Source organism: Saccopteryx bilineata, chromosome 10 (assembly GCF_036850765.1).
Source record: "Saccopteryx bilineata isolate mSacBil1 chromosome 10, mSacBil1_pri_phased_curated, whole genome shotgun sequence".
NCBI lineage: Eukaryota > Metazoa > Chordata > Mammalia > Chiroptera > Emballonuridae > Saccopteryx > Saccopteryx bilineata.
This window is the reverse complement of record NC_089499.1, coordinates 60,940,108-60,954,486: the sequence shown is the minus strand read 5'-3', so window position 1 is coordinate 60,954,486 and position 14,379 is coordinate 60,940,108. Positions and strand designations below refer to the sequence as shown.

The 14,379-nt window shown below is 38.9% G+C and overlaps 1 protein-coding gene across 3 annotated transcripts in view; it reads left to right on the top strand.

Annotated features, from left to right (window-relative positions):
* The window catches only part of ERC2 (ELKS/RAB6-interacting/CAST family member 2), a 1,144,388-nt gene that overhangs the window by 409,548 nt on the left and 720,461 nt on the right, over positions 1-14,379 (top strand). The window lies entirely within an intron of this gene.

The window sequence follows — 14,379 nt, the reverse complement described above, 5'->3', positions numbered from 1 at the left end:
TGCCATTCTTACCAAGTTTAAAGGGTTGCTTTGTTTGCCCCTCCATAGCCAGCCCTGCTCTGCCAGCGCCCCTGCCTCTCCCTTGCTGGTGCTCAGGTTCGAGCCTATTGTTTATTTAGGGATCGCAATTTCCTTATTGGCGTGCGCCCCTGCCAGCAGGGTTTAGAAGTCAACCACAGGCCTCATGTGAACTTCCCCTTTCAAGTTTCATAATGACAGTGTGCCAGCTGTCACATGTCTCATCCCTAAGGCATGGTCCAGTTTCCACATCCATCAGGCCACACTGGTGACTTCGGGTGGCCTGAATTCCTCTGCTGCCTGTTGCTTTTTCCATGAGACAAACTGGTTGAACATAGAAGGATTTGCGGTATGTTTTAGAAATCCTAAGCATGAGGCCCCAGACCAGGGCTGCTGGGGGCTTTGGGGTGATGGGTTCAAAGGAAACAGGAAGAGCCAGTCCAGGTTGCTGGAAGGCCAGGAAGGAGAGCTTCTTCACCCATTCTTTTCCTAAAGAGCATCGGAAGAGAATACAGTGGTCAGATGACTGTCTCTTTATGACTTCCTAAGATTGCAAAGTAGTATTTCACTGAACCTCTGGAAATTCAAACCCTCTTTGTATTCAACTGTATGTGAAAGATGATGTCCTTCCAGCGGAAGTGAGGGCGGGGCTGCAAACACGGAACACTCCTCTCTCATCTGGAAGCAGTTTCTGAAATTTCTTCCTCCCTTTCTTTTTCCCCCAACCTCTGCTATTTTTTCGATCTTGCTCTGTGATCTTTAAAGGGTAAAAGGACTGTGTGGAAGAAAGGACCAAATGGCCCAGCATCGAGGTGCACACCTTCTCTGAGGCCAGTCTCTCCTGAGGAAGTCCTGGGGATGGACAGCAGGGTCCCTGTGTGTGGCTTCCTCTCTCCTAGTCAAGGGAAGGCTTTGTGGAGGGAACCAAACCTGATTATTAAAGGTGTTAAAACATAATTTAGGTGACACAAACAAATTTTATTTAACACTTCACGAAGCAGACAGTCTCCATTGGAGAACTGTAAAATGGGGCCCAAGGCAGGAAGCTTTTATAGGGTAAAGAATAAATAACAAGGCTAAGAAAAATACAATATATCTTATTGGCTAAGGCCATATAGTTAACTTTGTTTGGGGTGAGAAGGAACAAGGAAATAAGTATAGAACCCCTGGCGTGGCACTGGGGACTGGCTGACCAGATAGACTGCATGTTTCTGGACAAGCAGAGCATTTACAGGGATTTGGAAGTTATCTTAGTTTCGGTTTACTGATGTGATGTCCTGAGCAGAAGCAGCTCCATTTTGGGCCTGGAAAGTTACTTCAACAAAGGGAAAATCTTAGGCAAATTATTTATGTAGATTTCCTGACTTCAAAATGTGTAAAATGCCTGACCAGGAGGTGGCGCAGAGGATAGATTGTTGGACTGGGATGCGGAGGACCCAGGTTCGAGACCCCGAGGTCACTAGCTTGAGCGCGGGCTCATCTGGTTTGAGCAAAGCTCACCAGCTTGGACCCAAGGTTGCTGGTTCGAGCAAGGGGTTACTCAGTCTGCTGAAGGCCCGCGGTCAAGGCACATATGAAAAAGCAATCAATGAACAACTAAGGATTCTCAATGTGCAACAAAAAAGTAATGATTTATTTATGCTTCTCATCTCTCTGTTCCTGTCTGTCTGTCTCTGTCTATCCCTCTCTCTGACTCTCTCTCTGTCTCTGTAAAAAGAAAAAAAAAGTGTAAAACAAATCCCTAATTCATAGGGTTAGGGGGAAAATTAAAGATATTTTTCTGTCATAGTGTTTGCATAAGTAATCAGTATATATTAGCTGTTGTTTTAACTGCATTTTCAATACTGGAATGGAGAAACATTGGTGACCCAGGCTGTTCCTTTTTGTATATTCAGACAGTGCAAATATATTTATATTTTTAACATAAACAGGAGAGAACATATTTATAAAACATAAATTTTTGTGTTTTTTTCTAACCTGAGAAACTTACAAATAAATACTGATTTTTGTGTTACCCTCCCCCCACCTCCTGAAATGTAATATTTTGTGGTAGGGCGAAGTCATTGATAGTTTTTACTCCCTAGGTGACTGTGACATACCTAGTCTGGAGACTGTCACTGGCAAGCCTGTGCATCAGTATGTGTCGTAGGCACACGGAGATGGAAGTGATTTTGGATTCATTGGTGCTCCCTTCCATGCACTGGAGATGTAGGAAACCCACATTTTCAATTGAAGCAGCTTTCTGTGGAGGGCTGACATTCTACTGAGAGGCACATGCACAGCTATATTTGTTATTAAAATGTTGAAGTACTTCCATGGTTACCCTAGGGCACCTCCTTACTGAAGTCCTTACCCTGGGAGCCCTGTATCCAGCAACTAAAGAGTTAAAGGCGGCCCTGCAGCAACTTCTCAGACTTGGATCCAGTGCCCCAGGTGGTGTCTGTTCTGGTTGGTTCTTGTATACTGATTTGTGACAGATTCAGCAATCACCTCCCAGTCTATGGTATTTAAAAACTGGGGTCCACGTTCCAATTAGGATAACACAACTCCATTGAAGCTGCCCTCATGTCAGCAATGATACCCTACTTTTTTTCTTAGTCTTAAGTCTCTCCAAACATTTTTTGACTTCTCTCTCTCTCTTTTTTTTAAACTTAACTCTTATTTTCTGTGACTTTTCCATGATTTCCATTCATTTTACCCTCTTTGTTTAGTGATTACTGCACTTCTCAATCATTTCTGAGAATTTTTTTACTTCAAGGCTGATAATCCATCATCTCTATTGTCTCAAATTCTATCTTGGCTTTTGTTTTTATTGTTGACTTCCCAAAGGCTATCTTATTGCTCTCTTATTTGTTTGTTTGTTTGTTTTTTCCTATTATAAATGACTCCCAGTTAGACCCAAGTACAGATTCCTGGCTTGATTCTGAAGACAAGTTATCATTCAACCTCACCTCCCTTTCATTTCTAACCCCTCTGCACTAAAAGTGATCTATACTTTTTAATCAGCCTTGACGTCTTACTCCTCCTTGACACATACTGTATACTTGTTCTCTTATTCTTTGCATTTATATTTATAAAATATTATGTGCTGAACACCATTTTAAGTGGTCTTGAATTTGTATGTATTATTACTCTGGCTGGAAAGAATTTTATCTTCTTTATTATAATCTTATTTTTACCCCTCTCCAAACCCCATAATAAGCTTCAGTGCTTTCTCTAGATTGATTGACTCTGCTATGGTAGTCTTAACCCATTTTTCATGTTTCTATCTTTAGACTTATAAAATATCATAAATAATTATATCTTGGTATTATCTTTTCCACTATCACTTGTGTATTATTTTCTTTGGGTTAAAAATGACCAAAACCCTGATAATGTATTTTGGTATTCTGGTAAATGGATAATTCTGATGTAGCTGTATCTCACTATTCAAATGATGTTATAACGGCCCAGTCATTAAGGCAGATTCTTAATTCATGGATCAAAAGAAGTCACAGCCAGCCACAGGCCTGTATTTTCCTTATTGCTTATCATCTCATGAGAGGAGAAGCACACACTCGGAAAAGGAGAGGCCCTTGTATTTATGTCAGCCCCTTAAAGGGACTCTTATTGGCCTGATGGTATCATGAGTTCACTCTTGCATCAATATTTGTATCCAGAGGATCCATGAAACATGCCACAGCACAGAGTCGCACATCAAAACACCATTGAAACCACAGGGAGATGGGGAAATGTAATTCCAAAAGGAAAAGAAGCTGAGCAGACTGATAAAGAAGTAATGAATACATGCTCCTGCAGAAAACAGGAGGGAAGGCAGTCTCTATAGAGCATCTACTATATGTTCACTAGGATCCTGAAAGGTCTATGTGTCACTCAGTTATTCTCATAACAACCTTAGGTTAAAGGCTTACCAAGGTTAGGAACATGCTCACAGTTAACAGGGTGGGCTAAATCTAGTATCTCCTGTCTTCTGCATGTGTACCTCACAGAATTGGCAAATGCGCTTATGATAGTAATGCTAAATCTAAACTCTCCAGGGGGAGGTTGCATAATAGGTACTTTCATGCATTTTATTTCACTTGAAACTTTATTAACATGCTCTTGAGAATGGTCCTATTTCAGAAGGGCATAATGTCTTTCCCTAAGATGTAAAAGCCTGGACCAGGATCAGCTTTGTGACTCTCTGAGGGTCAGCTGGACCGTGTTATCTCTATCTTTTTTATGAGACTTGAGTCCACTATAACAACAAGAAATTTGTACACGGACACCAAAACCTCAAAGGTCACACAGTGTCTAGCAATAACCACTAGAGACACATCTTCTGCCCATGGGTCATTAGTAATGAGACAGCACGCCAGGAAGGATGCTTCCAGGCATGGGCTTCATGAAGAATGAGTCAGAAGTAGGACAAGGAGACCATGAAAAGAAACATCAAAGCACCCTAATTGCTTTTAATTTGAACTAGTCCAACCTAATACTGTGCTTGTATATTTTGCTATACAGAATTAGATGCCATCTAAACAAACAGACAAACACAAAAGCACCACCATCAAAACACAGCATGTCCTCTGTCATCTTCTAATTTAGGTTATCATCTTCTCATAGTTTGATAAGGCCCAAGAAGACCCGTCTTTGATTTTTTTTGTTTTTTGTTTTTCCTCCTAACATGGCGTAAGCCCAAGTCAATTTTATTTTCTGGAGTGCTTAACTTGGGCTTACATAACCATGGTTAATCTTAATCCCACACAGTAAATCCTTCCAAAGGCAGGGCATTACTTAGATAGCCTTAGACCAAGGGCTGTTCAGTTATGTTTGCAACTACAACTAGATGATTTTTAAAACTTAAGCCTTCGAGAGCCTCTGTGGTATCCAGTAATAATAGTCTAGAATTTTATTCTAAATAAACTATAATATAATTATGTAGGGACATTTCCTGAACATTAGATCACGTCTTCTTCTTTAAACCAAGTTGGCCCTAAGTTTGTTGATCAACGTCTGTAGACCGATATATGATCATGGTGAATTCCATGCTTTGTGAAAACTGCTTGTGTTTTCTTTCTTGGCCTGATATTAAAAATGAAACCAGTAATTCTTACTGAATTTGAAAGGAAAGCACATTGTGACACTCAGCAATAACATAATTGTTACTTTTTGTGACTAAATGATGTTGCTTTTTTGACATTCCACCCACTCACCATTTCAGTGTTCACAGTTCCTAGAGAGGAATTGAAATCTGTTTCTTGCTGTTTAAGGGGAACATAATGTTTGACAAACGTGGAAATGGTGATCATGGCATCCTGACAGGTTAACATGCTCCAGAACACTTGCTCCCAGCGTTTGCATACACTTAACCAAGTTGGATAGCTCTTGAGAGTAGCTTCATATTTTTCTAAATATACTTGGGCAGTAAAGTTATCCTGGTCTCTTTTGCTTTGATCAGTCTTGTCCCTTGGATATGCTGGGCACTTGAAGTAATTTAGAACACCCTGTTCATCTGAGGACCTGAAGAAAATGAAGATTTATTTTCAGTAGTTCTCTGTTGAAGCCTGATATTCTGTATTTCTAAAAATCTCTTTGGTGACGTCAGTAGTGCTGGTCTGTGGACAACAGTTTGATTAACAAGGATGTAGACTGTGCCCCATGATAGGGAGGGAAGGATATCCTTGAATATTGTTGAGGTCTACCTGGTAACTCACACACCTGGCAAAGTGACTGGTACCCAATAGATTCTCAATATATGATATATTTGTTAAATTAGAATGATAATTTCCTATATCTAAGTTTACTATCAACCATAGCAGACATGTCTTAGAAAAACCCAGAGATTATTTTTTTAAAAAAGAAAAAGCAGAGAGAAACTTATTTCAGTCTTCCTTCCTGCCTTGTGTCCTCACTGCTACAATTCCAGCATACATGGGCTAATGCTAATATTCATGGCTGGTTTAAGGATCTGCAGGGGGGAGCCACTGGGTAGTTCGCTACTAGGGGCTCATTTCCAGTAGTTTATTTATTACTTTTAGATCAAATACCTTTTTTTAAATCTTTTGAATAATATATGTAAAATAGTATGGGCATGAATCTTTAAGAATTATTAACAATCTGCAATTTGTGTATCAAGTTTTTACAAGTATTATTTTATGAATATGTGGAATGAAATTATTTGAAAGAGACATTTAACTCAGAAATGTTTTTCTCTAACTAATGAGGAATGAAGCAAACATATTTCAGCTTTTTTTTTCCTTAAACTTTCCCCTCCCACATTCTTACAGTCTTTAACCATAAAGTTGTATAAAAGCAAAACAATTTGATGGTTGCCTTATCCAAAGACTATTTGAAAAATGCCACCTGAGACAAGAAGTGGTGAGTTCCAGGAGCTTGGGGGTCTAGGTGTTCTTCTACTGCTCTGGGCTCGGAGCAGGCACTCAGTAAACCACTTTAGAGTGACAGAAGCTGACCAGGTGATTTGGATATTTAAACCCCCAATTAAATTGGGGGTTTTATTTTTTTATTTTTTATTTTTTTCTTTATTTTTTTCTTTTTTCATTTTTCTGAAGCTGGAAACAGGGAGAGACAGTCTGACAGACTCCCGCATGCGCCCGACAGGGATCCACCCGGCACGCCCACCAGGGGCGACGCTCTGCCCACCAGGGGCGACGCTCTGCCCACCAGGGGGCGATGCTCTGCCCATCCTGGGCGTCGCCATGTTGCGACCAGAGCCACTCTAGCGCCTGCGGCAGAGGCCACAGAGCCATCCCCAGCGCCCGGGCCATCTTTGCTCCAATGGAGCCTTGGCTGCGGGAGGGGAAGAGAGAGACAGAGAGGAAGGAGAGGGGGGTGGAGAAGCAAATGGGCGCTTCTCCTGTGTGCCCTGGCCGGGAATCGAACCCGGGTCCTCCGCACGCTAGGCTGACGCTCTACCGCTGAGCCAACCGGCCAGGGCCGGGGGTTTTATTTTAAATTTGGTGTAAACATGGCAAGTTTTCCCTTGAAGAATCCAAATTATTGTTTTGACTCTTCACTTTTGTATCTGACTGTGAGCTTAATGTAATCATTAAAGTCCTCCTTTTTCCTCCCTAAGAATTGACTTCTATAGGAACAATACTGGGGAAAATTAAATGGGGTACTGAACTGCAGGACTTCCCAGAACCATTAATGGTAATGTGCATTGGGAATCCCCAGTAAGCATTTCCCAAACTCTTTGACCCTGCAACCTGCTTTTACAGAGCATTTGCATTCTGTGGACAGAAAAGCTGTTCTGTCCTATATTTCACTTTCCCCATTTCTAAAGACAGGCCCACAGTGATGTTCTTCAAGAGCTTCCTTATTTGATAAACATAATTAAGATGAGTATTTGAATATCACAACATATATTATTTAAAAATATCTATTATAAATATTTAAAGATGTTCAGATGAAGAAATCTATGGTAACTGGGAGTAAAATGTTGCTATACCTTCTAAAACTGAACTTTTTAGTATGTTACAGCAAATATCTTTAATTTTTTCCTCTTTATTCTAGATCAGTGCTTAGAGTTATAGAGCATGTGCATTTAGTATCTATTCTGAAAGACAGAATCCATCCATGTGCCATATTAAGGCATCAGGATCTGTGAAGTAATTTCCTTCCATAGTCCTTCTTAAATATAAATAAAATTTTAGTCATTTATCTACTTTTAGAGATTTTCAAAAACAGAAAAAATTCTCCCTGAATTCTTCCAAGTGAGTCTGTTGAGAAGCTTATATCTCCTCATGTCTTTCTGTTTCACCATTTTGAATTATCATCTTGGGCATAATCAATATACCATCTAATATACCTCTGTATTTTGTATCTGTTATCCTTAGATCTTAAATTTTTTTTTTCATTTATTGATTTGAGAGAGAGAGATGAAGGAAGGGGGGGGAGATTTATTGTCCCATTCATTTATGCATTTGTTGGTGACTCTGACCAGGGATCAAACCTGAAACCTTGGCGTATCAGGACAACACTCTCACCAACTTAGCTACCCCAGGGCTCCTCTCTAGAGTGTAGTGATATTCTATCTCCTTTTCTATATGCTCATGGTTTCAGATGCGAGTTCTTTTGCCCTTGAAACTGACTTCTTGTGAAAGAATAGAAGTATCAATCAGAATAGAAAAAATAGACCCTTATTAAAGTGACTTCATAATACCCATTTCTTTCTTTTGTTTTCTGTCCTCTTTCTCCCATTCTCCTTTCTCCTCCTCCTAATCACTGAAACTAATATAATATTGTATATCACCTACAATTGAGAAATAAAAAGTTATTTTAAAAAATTTATATCTTTTAAGCCACCCAATCTGTGGTAATTTTGTTATGGCAGTCAAGGCTGACAAAGAAAAAGAAAAGTTTATGAGGAAAAGAAAAGTTTATGGTTAACTGAAGAAAATTAGTAAAAGTTAAAGATATTATTTTCAAACTGTGTTTTGCCATTTGATGAAATTTAACTCTGATGTTTATAGGCCGAAAGGGTATATATTAAGATACTTTTTTATCTTATCTCAGTTCCGGTCTTCCTTTAGCAGCAAGTGAGTTTCTAAAGCCCAGTGAGACGCTCCTCCTAACCCACTTAGAAACTGGCAGTTGTGGTCACTGCTAACGAACACATACTTCTCTAAGAGTTGACTTAGAGAAAAACTGAGGGGTTCCTCTTCCCTTGCCTACATGATTGAGACCTGAAATTCTACCAAGTGCTATACAGAAAGTAAGGCATAAAGTGTGAAGACTATAAGGGGCCTTGCAATACGCACACACATTTATACATGCATATGTGTACGTACAAACATATGAATGTGGTCACTTTAGAAAAGTCTGCACTTCTAGGGAATTTTATATCGGAGAAGCGGAAATGCTGGTCCTTCTACTTCCACTTCACTCACAGTAAACTCTTACACATTTTCTACTGAGATATTTGTCAATCTCATCAGTAGTCAATTTATATTTCAGTAAAGGGAAGCAATCTATATCATATTGATATCTATCTTTCTATGTTTTAAAGTAAAAATAAAATCTTCAGGCATTTGTGAGTATAAATATAAATGTTAATGGATATATCTGGGTTATGGAATGGTGGACGATCATAGTCATCTATAACTTTTCAGGTTTTCTATAATGAGCATGTCTCAATTTTATAGTCAGAAAAAATAGTGATTTAAAATGACACGTTTATTTAAGAAAGTTCTTAGAAACTTTTAGAAAATTTTTAATAGCCTTTTGATTATTGCTGTTCTTTTTATCTACAGAGTTCTCATAGCTCAGAACTCAAATGAGTAGCTAAGGATGGATGAATTCCCACATTTGTAAGCCTGGACTGCCGTAACAAAATTACTGCAGGCTGGGGAGCTTATAAAACATGAATTTTTTTTAAATATTTTTTTATTTCTCAATAACCATTGATTTATAATGTTATACTAGTTTTAGGTTGACAACCCAGTAATGAGACATTTAAATATTTTACAAAGAAGCCTGACCTGTGGTGGCGTAGTGGATAAAGGGTCGACCTGGAAATGCTGAGGTTGCCGGTTCGAAACCCTGGGCTTGCCTGGTCAAGGCAAATATGGGAGTTGATGCTTCCTGCTCCTCCCCCCCTTCTCTCTCTCTCCCTCTCTCTCTCCTTTCTAAAATTAATAAATAAATAAAAATTAAATATTTTACAAAGAGATCACCTGATAAATCTAATTTTTATCTGACACTACACATAGTTATTATATTATTGACTATTCCCTATGCTGTACTTCACATCCACATGACTATTCTGTAGCTCCAAATTCATATTTTGAAATTCCTTTAATTTTTTTGCCCGTCCCCCAAACCCTCTCAAATCTGGCAGCCTTCCAAACATTCTCTGTAACTATGAGTGTGTTTCTAGTCTGCTTGTTCATTTGTTTTTTAGATTCCACATAATTGATATCATATGGCATTTGTCTTTCTCTGTCTGACTTATTTCGCTTAGCACAGTACCTTCTAGGTCCATTTATATTGTTGCAAATACCAAGATTTCATTCTTTTTTAAAGCTGAGTCATATTTCATTTTACATATGCACCACTTTTTCTTTATTCACTCATCAACTGATGGGCATATAGGTTGCTTCCATATCTTAGCTATTGTAAATAATGCTGCAGTGAGCATATGGATGCATATGTCTTTTCAACTCAGTGTTTTGGGTTTCTTCGGATAAATACCCGGAAGCGGAATGGTTGGATTCTTCTTCATAGCCTTTCTTTTCAAGTCTATGCTGTCTGGTATAAGTATAGCTATCCCAAGATTTTTTCATTTTTATTTTCATGAAATATATAAGGTCTACCGGAAAGTTCTGTCCGTTTCTATCACAACAAGTTTCGACACGTAAGCACATGTTTATTTGGCGCATGTGTGCCTCTCTATTTTTATCACTTAATATATACATACTGACATAGCAAATTAACGAAAACTAAGTTGATTCACATTAGTCTTATGTGTGAAGTGATAGTGTACCCATGGCTACTGATAAAGTTCATTTATGCCACTGTATTTTTACGAATTTTAACAAGGAAGAAATGCTACAGAAGCATGTAGAAATTTATTGAAAGTGTTTGGTGAAGATACAGTTTCTGATAGGACATGCAGGAGATGGTTCGAAAAATTCGAAACAGGTGATTTTGACCTTTCTGATAAGCCATGTTCTGGGCGACCATCTTTGATCGATGATGACTATGTTGTTAAGACCATGTTGGAGCAAGATCCTTTTCTGACAACATCGGAGATCGCAGAAAGGCTTAATTCAGCTCAGCAAACCATTTCGCACCATATTCGGAAGATAGGATTGGTATGGAAATATTCAAGATGGGTGTCACATGAATTAAGTCAGAAGAATTTGTATTTTGTTTTATTCCAAAAATGGACAGAACTTTCCGGTAGACCTTATATTTTTCCATTCCTATGTTTTCAGTCTGTGTGTCTCTTTTGATTTCTTGTGGACAGCATATGTAAGGGTCTAGTTTTCTTATTCATTCAGCCACCCTGTGTCCTTTTCTTTTTGTATTTTTCTGAAGTGAGAAGTGGGGAGGCAGAGAGACAGACTCCCTTATGCCCCTGACCACGATCCACTCAGCATGCCCACCAGGGGGCGATGCTCTTCCCATCTGGGGAGTTGCTCCATTGCAACTGGAGCCATTCTAGAGCCTGAGGCAGAGGCCATGGAGCCATCCTCAGCTCCCAAGCCAACTTCGCTTCCATGGAGCCTTGGCTGCAGGAGGGAAAGAGAGAGATAGAAAGGAGAAGGGAAAGGGTGGAGAAGCAAATGGGTGCTTCTCCTGTGTGCCCTGGCTGGGAATTGAACCTGGGACTTCCACACGCCAGGCCAGCGCCCTTCCACTGAGTCAACTGGCCAGGATTTACCCTGTGTCTTTTATTTGGAGTATTTAATCTACTTGCATTTAAAAAAATTTTATTGCATTTATTGGGGTGGCATTGTTTAATAAAATTATATAGATTTCAGATGTACAATTCTATAATACACCATCTGTCTATTGTATTGAATGTTCACCACCCAAGTCAAGTCTCCTCCCATCACCATTTATCCCACTTTTACCCTCTTTTACCTCTCCCATTCCTTCCCCCCTTGTAATCTCCATACTGTTGTCTGTGTCTTTGAGTTGTTTTTGCTTAATCTTTTTACTTTTTTTCATGCAGTCCCCCAACTATCATTTCCTCTGACAGTTCTCAGTGTGTTTTCTGTATCTATGAGCCTGTTTTTATTTTGTTTGTTAGTTTATTTTGTTCATTAGATTTCACATATGAGTGAAATCATACAGTACTTGTCTTTCCCAGACTGTCTTATTTCACTTAACATAATATTCTCCAGGTTCATTCATATTGTTGCAACAGGTAATCTGGGCTGGGAGACTGGTGTGGGGCTGGGACCCCTTGTTCCTCAGGGGTGACCTCCACCGCTGGGGTATTCCTGTTTACTTTTAACTGCCACCAATGGGTGTGGCACTAGCCTGTTCCACATCTCTGCCCCTTTTATCAGTTCAGTGTGATTGCTTATATATCCTTAGTTATTGGACTTCTATTAGCTAGATGTCAGGCATTTCTCAATAATGGTTATTCTGTACTTGAGTTGTAACTTTGACATGGTTGTGGGAGGATGCCAGTATGCATTTTCTTATTCCATCATCTTGACTGGAAACTCCAGAAATTTATTTTCTTGAAGTTCTGGAATCTGAAAGTCTAGGATCATGGTGCCAGCATGGTAGAATTCTGGTGAGAACTCTCTTCCTAGCTGGCAGATGGCCACTTTCTTGCTGTGTTCTTACATGGGAGGGAGGGAGAAAAGAGAGAGAGAAAGGGAGAGAGAAAGAACAAGCTTTCTGTGTTTTTTTTTCCTGAGGGCATTAATTCCATCATAAGTGCCCTATATTAATGATTAATCTAACCTTGATTACCTTCTCAAAAATCTCATTTCCAAATACCATTATATTAGGAGTTAAGAATTCAACATATGAAATTTGGAGGCACAAAGACATTTAGTCCATAACACTCCTGTCACTCAAGCTGGAAGTACACAAGACTTCCAGAAATTCCATCTAAAATACAAAAGAAGCCTGACCAGGATGTGGTGCAGTGGATAGAGCGTCGGACTGGGATGCAGAGGACCCAAGTTTGAAACACCGAGGTCACCAGCTTGAGTGTGGGCTGACCAGCTTTAAGCAAGGGGTTGCTGGCTTGAGCGTGAGATCACTGGCTTGAGGAAGTGGTCACTCATTCTGCTGTAACCTCCTGGTCAAGGCACATCTGAGAAAGCAATCAATGAACAACTAAGGAATGAAGAATTGAACAAAGAATCTTTTTATCTCTTTCCCTTCCCGTCTGTCTCTCCCTATCTGTATCTCTCTCTGTCTCTCTGTGTATCTCTGTCACACGAAAATAAAATGCAAAAAGACTGGAAGTCTATACATAAAAATATTAATGATGGTTGTCTCTGGATGGTGAGATTAGAGTAGATTTTCTCCATTTTTAATGTTTTTAAAGTTTATTACTTTATAACTATAAAAAAATGCAGTGAATATTGTTTTAAAGCTAAATGTAACATATCATAATGATCTTGCAAATTTTAGAATCTGTTTATTTCATCCTCTTGGGTTTTTTCTGAGTAATAAAACTTTCTCCAGCATTTCAGGCACTCAGATTTTTGGCCCAATAAGTAGCTGTTGTTGCTCCTTGTTTTCCTTTTAATTATAATAAATTATTACATCATCATATAAGACATGTTTCAGGCATATAATATAGGAAAATAAAATAGGAAATAACCACAAAGTCATGACAGACACATTTATTGCTAAGTTGTTTTGTTTTATTTTGTTTTGTTTTGTGTGAGAGAAAGAGGGACAGATAGACAGGGACAGACAGACAGAAAGGGAGAGAGATGAGAAGCATCAACTTGTTGCAGCACTTTAGTTATTCATTGATTGCTTTCTCATATGTGCCTTGATGGGGCAGGTGGTGCTCCAGCCAAACCGGTGACCCCTTGCTCAAGCCAGTGACCTTGGGTTTAAGGCATCAACCTTGGGTTCAAGCCAGTGACCTTGGAGTCATATCTATGACCCCACACTCAAGCCGGCAACCACAAGCTTAAGCTGGTGAGCCCATGTTCAAGCTGGATGAATTATGTTCAAGTTGGTGACCTCAGGGTTTTGAACCTGAGTCATCAGCATCCCAGGCCGACTCTCTATCCACTGTGCCACCACCTGGTCAGGCTGTTGATAAGTTATTACAATGAATTAGTTATGAATTCATAGCTTATTCTTGTCTTTGCTTTGAAAACTCTTAGTGATTTAGATTCTAAGAAAAATGAATTGTTAAAAAATGAGTTGGTGGTTTGTTTTTAATTTATATTCAGTTATAAATGTATATAAACTACAGGAGTCTATACAATTAAATTGTAGGTAGATGATAGTGAGACTTACGAGTGAAACTATCCACATATTTAATTCATAAGATTGATTTGAGTCTAATAGTGAAGTTTGGGGAATGTTTTTTTCCTCCTTTAAAAACTCTCTTCTCTATTGGAATGCTTCATTTCTTACTGTGCTCTACCTTGTATAGGAAGCCTGTCATTTTCTTTTTTTTTTAATTCTCTATGTTTTTCTTCTCAGTTAATCCCACATTGTAGTTTTTTATTGTAAATGAATAGGTTAAAAATGCCGTTCAAGGTATAATGTTTTTTTGTCATGCAGGAAGCCCACTGCTTGCCAAATAAATCATGACATTGTGATATATTATTTCCAATTGCTATAAATTTTTAATATTTAGTGTATCAGTCATACTTAGTCAAGTTTCAGCTTTTTAATTTTACTTATGTCTGT